Raw genomic sequence first — 7,626 nt, 5'->3', positions numbered from 1 at the left:
AGTGAACAGTGAGGCAGGTGTTTGCTTTGTCCCCAGGGGGACAGTCTTCACTGAAGCAGACAGTGCAGGAGCGGGAAGGTTGGGCGGGAAGTGGATTTGGGGTCAGATTCGGTTGGAAGGGGCTGCCAAGTGCCCAGGTGGAGAGGCCGCGTGGCCGCTGCAGGGTGCGCTGGGGAGCTGGGGAGGGGAGGGACGCCTGTAACAGGGTGCAGCTGGGTGCCCGCCGGGCGCTGAGCCGACGGGAAGAGGGAAAGAGCAAAAGGCGAGAACCGGGCTGAGCCGCCGGCACCCAGCTGAGCGGGACAGCGGCTCCGGAATGACCCGCCTCTCGCGGGCAGGAATTAAGAAAGGGAACGGAAGTCTGGAGAAACATACAATATATTTCCGGCAAAATGAGCTTGCTGCCTCGGTACCTGCCTCAGACCACCAGCAGCCCAAGCGCAGCAACGCAAGGGTTCACCCTCATTTCCCCACGCCCGGAGAAGCGGAGCCGGGCGGAGCGTGAACTCCGCGTTCTGGGCGTCGTCACTAGCGTGGCCGAATCTCCGCACGCCTTAGCCAAACGGGTGCGCGGCTGGGACAGTGGCGGCGTTTACCGCCATCACCACCAGGTGGCGCCTCGTGCTTCCCTGGAGCCCAACCGGGAGGCCTCTGAGGTTGGGGTAGGCGGAGCCTGGCAGAAGAAGGTGGGCTGGGCGGCGGGCAAGCTCCGCCCCCGGGCCCCGCCTCTTCGTCGGGGTGCAGCCTCCTCGTCCCATTCAGTCCTCCTGCAGGGCGTGGGAGCAGCACACGTGTGCGTGCACGCGCGCTCTGTGTACATCCAAAGCTGGTCGCCCAACCAGAGGAGACTGGAAAGCATGCCCCATGGCTGAGAGCACAAGCCTCCAACAGACTTAGGTTCAAACTCCTGTTCAGCCACTAAGGCTGCGTAAACGTGGGCATGCGGCTCGCCTTCCTGCCTCGGTTTTCTCACCTGTAAAATGGGAGTGTGTGACTGGCTTCACAGGGTTGCAAGGATTTAGATGATGATGATGATAAACACGTATTGAGCCCTCACCAAGAGTCAGATCTTGTTCTAAGCACGTTGCCAATACCGACTTGTTTTTATAGTCCTTTTTCATATGAGAGTGGCTGGGACCAGAGGCTGAGTGTCCTCTACAAAGGAAAGGAGGCCAGGCCCGCTCCACCATGTCCGCCTTCCTGCTGGCCCCTGGGTGCTGCTCTGTCCTGACCGGCACTGCTACCCAGAGAGGGCAGAGGGAGGAGGGGATGCCTTTGATGCTGAAGGTGGGGTGGGGGGATGGGGGGGTCGGGCGGGAGTGGGGCTCTTTTGTTTCTAGTTCTGCAGCCCAGCAGCCCAGCAGGAGAGGGCAGAGCAGAGCACAGCTGTCGCTCAGAGAGCAGCAGAGCAACCACCGAGTCAGACAGTGCCTCGGACCTGTTCCCACCTGGCTTCTGCTGTGGCCGACAGTCCCCGGAGGCCTCTAAGAAAGGAGCCCTGTTGTGGCAGAGGACGGCGTGGATGTGGGCGGTAGGTGAGTGAAGGCCACAGCACGACACCGTGGTTTTAACCTCAGGGACCGTGTGGGCAGCAGTGCCTTCCACAGGGGCTGGGCAGGGTGGGTGGACCTGGGAGCTCAGCCGAGAGCTCTGTGGACTGTTGGGGGATGCCCAGAGGTAGCTGGAGGCAGAGGTGACGTTCAGGAAGTCGATATGGGTGGCAAAGGGGAGCTGAAACACGGGGAGACCTCGTGGGTCAAGGCCTGAGAGGAACCTGAGCAATAAGGGTAACCTCCCCCCAAAAAGGCCTCGGATCTCCAGTAGCCTCGAGCAGGGAAGGGCTTGGGATGAGTCTCTGTGGGGACAGTCACCAGAAGCCCCGGTTTGCCTACTGTGATTGGTCCTGGGCCAAGGGAGGTCAGGGGTCCGGCGAGGGATTGAACCTGGGTGGGAATGGCCCTCAGGGAGGTTATCACTCTGGTCAGGGCACCTCGAGTCCCACCCCTTCTTGGGGTCTCATTCTCATGAGGCTTCTCAGTCACGAAGCTATGGGATTGGGGCTTCCCCGTGGTCCAGGCCTGGGACAGAAGGAAGGTTCTGAACTCACCCGAAGTTCTGAGTCCTTTGGCCTGTCGGCCAGTCGAGGTCATAAACGCCTGACTGGTGCCGGGGGCTCAGTGCCAGTGCCCGCCCTCTGCGGCTGTCAGCTGGGTGACTTCTCCCTGACGCCCCGCTCCTCTTCTCTCACAAAGGGACCGGGGCCCTTGTCCCTTCCAGGAACACATTCCAGGAAACGGAACCTCTGGGGATGGGTCCTCAGCTGCAGTCTCTGGTCCTTTTTCTCACCGTCGGCTTAGATGTGCAGAGATGAAGGAGCCAGAAACTACACTCCCCCTCCTCCTCCTCCCACCCACTGTGGGCTCACAGGCCCAGAACAAAAACACACCACAAATAGAAATCAAAGTCTGAGAAAGAATCGAGGAGCCGTGACCTAGCCGTGGGAAAGGCTGTGTGGCCTCAGACGAGTCACTTGGCTTCTCTGAGCCTGTACAGTGGGGTCATTGTGCTAACCTTTGAAGCCTTGTGAGAAGGTAAGAGAAGATATAAAATGCAGGATGTAGGTGTGATGTTTGGGCTAAAAATAAAGCCCCTCGTGGCCGAAGGGTCCCAGGCTGGAGTCCCCCCTCGCCGCCCCCCACGCCCCCGCAGCTCAGGCTGGGGCTGCCCCCCCACCACTTTCCTGTAAGGCTGCGGGTGGAGGGGCTGCCACAGTCGCCACCTGGGCAGCGCTTCTGCAGCCATGCTCTCAGGCACCACTTCCTGTTTTTCTCCCCAACCTTTTTGCACCACTGTCTTTCATCACAGAGAGCTGGAGGGGCGAGGGAGGTGAAGGCGAGGCCTGCCTGGGAGAACCAGGGGTCAGGGGAATCCAGGGGGGCATCTGGAAGCTGGGGAGAGAATGGACGTGCTGCCAGGCTCTGGACTCTGTGGTCTCCAGCTCAGGTCTCCAGGCGATGCTGCCAGCACAGACTGGGAGGCCAGCGGGGGAGGCTGCGAGGCTGCTGAAGGGAGGAGCAGAGAGGGGGGCCTTGCTCCCATCCTCAGTCTGGAAACACTGATTATTCCTAGGCTTGGGGTGAGGCCTAGGGATGGACTGAGCCAGGCTGAACCCGCATCTCTGGTGCCATGAGGGATGGAGGGGCCACTCTGAGAGATGGGTCCAGCCTCCCTGCCTCCCTGAGGCTATCGGGCCTCTGAGCATCCAGCTGTGGAGCCACTGGGTGTCGGCTTCCTCCTGGAAGGAAATGGAAGAGCTGTTCCCACACTGGCTGGGCCCAGGACCCCTGTCCTGCCTCTGCAGTGGCTGCAGACCTGTGACCCCTCCCCAGGGCAAAGCCTGACCAGTCCAGCCATGACTTCCCTGCTCAGCTCATTCAGTGAGTGTTTCTGCAGACTCACTCGTAACAAACGCTCTCTGGGTGCCTGACATAGAGCTCCCATCCAGGCGGCCAGCCCAGGTCTGTGCAGAGTCCCCGCTTCCAGGGTGGCCGAGCACACAGGCCGTCACAGTGGGGATGGCACAAGCTGCACTAAAGACCCCAGTCAGCAAGGGAGCCAGCGGATAATGTCTGTGCTGAGTAGTCAGGAAAATGGAGTGTTGGGGACGCAGAAGGAAGAGTTGGGAAGGGCGCTCCAGGCAGAGGGAACAGCATCAGCGAAGGCGCGGAGTCAGAGACAGCCCAGGGTGTCCTGGAACTGCAGTCACAGCTCACGGTGCAGCACGGAGGGCGGGGCGAGGAGGGGGGAGGGCGGGGCGGACCCCTGGGAGGCTAGCTGGGCCAGCTCCCTCTCGCTAACCAAATGTCTACCTGTTCTCAAGGCACAGCTTCACCCCATACCCCAGTCCAGGCACGAGTGTTCTGAGGACCAGACATCAACCCGTTAGCTGAGGCAGGAAGGGGACTTAATAGCAAGGGTACAGGGTGCACCCATGCAACCCTGAGACGCAGCCCAGCTTCGGGGCACTGGAACCAACAGCCCTGGACGCTTTCTCAGTATCACTTGCCTATCCCCATTTGCCCACCTGTGTCACACTTGCCACAGTGACATATCCTGGATCCCTTTGCCCAAAGGAACTACTTCCAGGCCCATCTTCCTGGGGAGAAGCTGACTGTCTGCCTTGCATTGGAGCCTCCCCTCCAGCCCGATCAGCTGTGGCCAGTGGGCAGGTCTGTGTGCTGAGCGCCTGTCTTCATGTTCACATGAGGGGGGCTTACCCGAAAAGGGGGCCAGGCGGACAGTGTAAGAGCCTAAAAGATAAGAGCGTCCGCCGTGGTCCATTCCGTCCGTCCCTGCGCAGCACACAGCCTTGCTCCGCTCCCTCGGTTCTTCCCAGATGGCTCTACCCCAACTACTTTTGCTTAAACCTTCACAGCATAAAGTCAGCCACGAATACCTCTTCCTTTGTCCAGTGTGGGGCAATCCACGTCATGTCAAACTGATGCATCCGGGGCTCCACCCCAGAGCTGCCATGTCCAGTTGACACCCACCCCCCTCAACTTCTGCTGCATCTCCTCTAAGGTATCTCGTTGGGGTCCCCCCCACATCGATGGATTAAGTGACCATGCTAACTTCTCCTACTGCCCTTGATCTATGGGAAGCACATGCCATGGACAAACACATTCTGGACAAGCAGAATAAATGAAACATTAGGAACAAGCTCTCATATGGGGTTTGCTTTGCTGGTTACCTCCCGTGGCTCTTGGGTTGGCGAATATGGCTGCCCCCGGCTCTGCCCACTGGGGCAGAATCCCTTGTCTAAAGTCTTTCGGGTCCACCCTTGAGAGTTTCGTGGGAAATTTTTTCCAGGAGAGGACGCAGCTGCGTGGGCCAGGTTTTTGGGTTTCCTGGAGTTCCAATCCCCATAAGACCCTAGTTGGGCTGCCTGTCGATTTTATTTTGGGTCACGTCATTTTCCAGTACCCAATTCCATGAAATTCTGTCCAGTTCAACACAGAGCCTTAGACTGGGCCGTGCCCTGGGGCCCAGGATTCTTCCTCCAACCAAAGGGTGAGAAGAGAGAATTGTCATCTGGCTTAGGGTGGAAGGAAGGCATTTTCTCCAATTTCTCTTGGAATGCTCCCCTTGCCTGCCCCGATGCCACCTGACAGTGGGAGGCTTTAGAGGGACTGGAGGTTGAGGGTTGTTCACCTCCCGAGACACCTCCCAGATATCCGCATTCCAACTGCGAGCTTGCACTTCCCTGTTCGGTGTGCCGACCTTGGTGCCCTTAACAGGGCGTGGCAGAGAACGTGCCTGCTCCACGTACAAGTGCATGATTACCTGACACACGGTAGCCACGGGCTATAGGAAAAAATAATTACCCTTAACAGAGTGTTTGCCTTGCTTTTTCCTGATCTTGAGCAGAATTAGACTGAAGTTTGTCTAACAGCACCTTCTGAAGGTGGCTAGAAGTAACTCGCACCCCGATATCCTGGACATTTGCCACCCGCGTTCCTAAAGCTTCGGTCTTGGTTGGCACATGTTCTAAGTCCCATGAGACCATTGAATATGGTTTAACGGATCTGTTGCTACATAGCAAGAATGGCCAGTGTCCCATCAAAGAATAAGGAATGCTCGTGGTCCCTCACTCTGCCTCAAGACATCGAGTTTCAATACTTTCTTTGCAAAACTGTTTCTTTCGGCATCCCACTTCTGAAACCCATTTGTGTATTAATTGGGATATTGTATTTGTTTATTTCAGATAACATAAACCAACTCAAGAGAGCTTGTTCTGGGTTGAACATTGTCTCTCCGCAATTCATGCCCACCTAGGATCTCAGAATGTGACTTTAATTGGAACTAGGGCCTGCCTTCGCAGATCTGATTAGTTAAGATGAGGTCACACTGAATTAGGGTGAGAAGAGGGAAATTTGGATACAGACGCACAGGGGGAATGGCCTTTGAAGACGAGGAAGAGATTAGAGTGATGCATCTGAAAGCCATTGAATGCCAAGGGTTGCAGGCAGCCCCCAGAAGATGAGACAGGAACACAAAAGACTGTTGGGGGCCACCAGAGGATAAGACGGAGGCATGGGACAGACTCTCCCTCTTAGCCTCTGGAAGGGACCATCCCTGCCAACACCTTGATTTCGGACTCATCGCCTCTGGAACCGTGAGAATAAATTTTTGTTGTTTTCCGCTAATCTGTCAGAGCAGCCCAAGGAAACTGACACATATTTTAAGCAGAATACGGGGGAAGGCATAGGCTGTGGGGACTTTCAGAAGAACCCTAGGGCAAGGACGCAGTGGGACCTCAGAAAGATACAGGGACCAAGAGCTGAAAAGTTGCCCGGAATCTTATCTCTCATCTGTGACCCTCTCTTCCTCTCTGTGCATCGGCTTCATGGTTTTCTCTCATCCTCTCTGCACAGCAGCTCCTCTGCTTTCTTTAGTCCTTCTGATAGACATAAGAGGCCCCACAGCTCCCCAGCTGACGTATCTCAGCGCCCCAGCTCCAGGCACCTGAAGAAGAGTCACTATTCTCTTGGTTCTAAAGCCATATTCCTGGGGAAATCATTGATTGGCTCTCCTGGGGTCAGGTGATGACTCCTGGTCCAATCAGCTTGGTCAGGCTCCAAGGCAAGCCTGCAGGACCAGAGGATGCTTGCTGGTACAGCCATGGGATGCACAGGAAGCAGTCCTAGAGAAAGAACTGGGCGCACACCCCAAGGGCGCTGTTCTCGCCATCTGGACACTTCCCTGGCTTAGAGCTCCCACTGGCTGAGGTCCTGCCATCGCTGACGGACTTTCCTGGTGCCACCTGTATTCCCAAAGAGGTTCTTCTCCTGGGTCCTCACCCCCGTTACTGATGGACGAGGCAGGAATGTGAGCATCTGGCTGCAAAACAATATGACTGGAGGCTGGACAGAATGGAGCAACTGGTCATCCCGGGACTGGCGTGAACAGCGGTAGGAGAAGTTAGTGCTCTCTGACTTGGGGAGGGGAAATAAAGGTTTATATTTTTGCATTTTTATTACATGTTTGGCAAAATGTGAACAGAAAGGAAAAAATGGAAAGAAAAACGTTGGTAACCCTCCTCCCACGCAGCTTTCACTGTTCTAAGTCCCCGCGGACTACGTCCGAGTGCACAGAAGCAGTTCTGCCCTGAGCCTGGTCACGTGACGACGTGACCATTTCCCATGATGCAACGGGGCTCCAGGCTCTCCATTTCCACGGCTGCATACTATTCTATCACGTGGCTGTACTGAGCCTTTCTCTGAATAGTTCTGGCCCAGGGGAGAAGGATCCCCTCTGCGACGTTGAGGAGACACATTTCTCCCTCTCGGTTTTGGTTTGCAAGTCGACATACTGCTCTCGTTTGTCCAGCAGACCCCACAGCCTTCCAGCAACTCGGGGTGAAGCAAGCGACTCAGGAACTGCCACCTGTCACCTAGCTCTTTTTAGTCTCACAGCCTCTCTGAAGTTGGAGTAACAAACCCCATTTTATAGGGGAGGGAACAGACTGGAGGGTGTTGGGGGCAGAGCTGGGTCTTGGGGTCCCCAGAGGAGAAGGATCAAAATTACCCCCACCAAGTCAGACTCCAGCGTGGAGAATAAGGCCTT

General features: G+C 56.6%; 1 long non-coding RNA gene across 2 annotated transcripts; it reads left to right on the top strand.

The window, feature by feature from the left end:
• Window positions 1-1,268: 1,268 nt before the first annotated feature.
• LOC120585849 (uncharacterized) lies at window positions 1,269-7,579 on the top strand. Of its 2 annotated transcripts, XR_005648540.1 has the most exons (6): window positions 1,269-1,535; window positions 2,253-2,591; window positions 3,130-3,437; window positions 4,147-4,229; window positions 4,436-4,581; window positions 5,765-7,579. It is a non-coding gene; the product is annotated as an uncharacterized LOC120585849 (long non-coding RNA). The 2 variants fall into 2 exon arrangements; XR_005648539.1 differs by having other exon boundaries at window positions 1,269-2,591.
• Window positions 7,580-7,626: the final 47 nt, after the last annotated feature.

Source organism: Pteropus medius, unplaced genomic scaffold, assembly GCF_902729225.1.
Source record: "Pteropus medius unplaced genomic scaffold, Ma_sr-lr_union100, whole genome shotgun sequence".
Lineage (NCBI taxonomy): Eukaryota > Metazoa > Chordata > Mammalia > Chiroptera > Pteropodidae > Pteropus > Pteropus medius.
This window is presented reverse-complemented; position numbering and strand designations above follow the sequence as displayed.